Raw genomic sequence first — 462 nt, 5'->3', positions numbered from 1 at the left:
TAAACATTAGAACCCGGAAGCGCTACCGGACGAAACACAGAGGGGAAATATTACAGCGCGCCCCCTGCCGGCCGCCGAAACGTGCCGCCGAGAATAGGCTGCGTTCAAAAAGTGGCGTCCCTAAACAAAATATTTAGACCCTATGGTGAGACCATATTCTTTGACTCATTCCCCACAGCATTTTCCAAAAATATAACCATCTATTTACCAATTTTTTTTTCATCCTCAAGTTTGTTTCTCAAACAATAAAAATCCATACTTTTTAGAATTTCTTCTGCCTCTGCTGTTCAACTCGACTTTAAACCATTTGCAACAACAACATATCACCTTAGAAATCCATTAATTTACCCATTAATTCATCATTTTATTTGTGGGGAAAATTAATGGATAGAATCAGTGATTAAAAAAAAAAATTGTCTTTTAAATTGCCTTTTTTTTTTTTTGTTCAAAGGGGCAAAAAAA

This window comes from Embiotoca jacksoni, unplaced genomic scaffold (genome assembly GCF_022577435.1).
Source record: "Embiotoca jacksoni isolate LCO1_2020_lvr unplaced genomic scaffold, fEmbJac1.0.p SCAF_3, whole genome shotgun sequence".
Taxonomy (NCBI): domain Eukaryota; kingdom Metazoa; phylum Chordata; class Actinopteri; family Embiotocidae; genus Embiotoca; species Embiotoca jacksoni.
Note: the sequence above shows the minus strand (reverse complement) of the source record.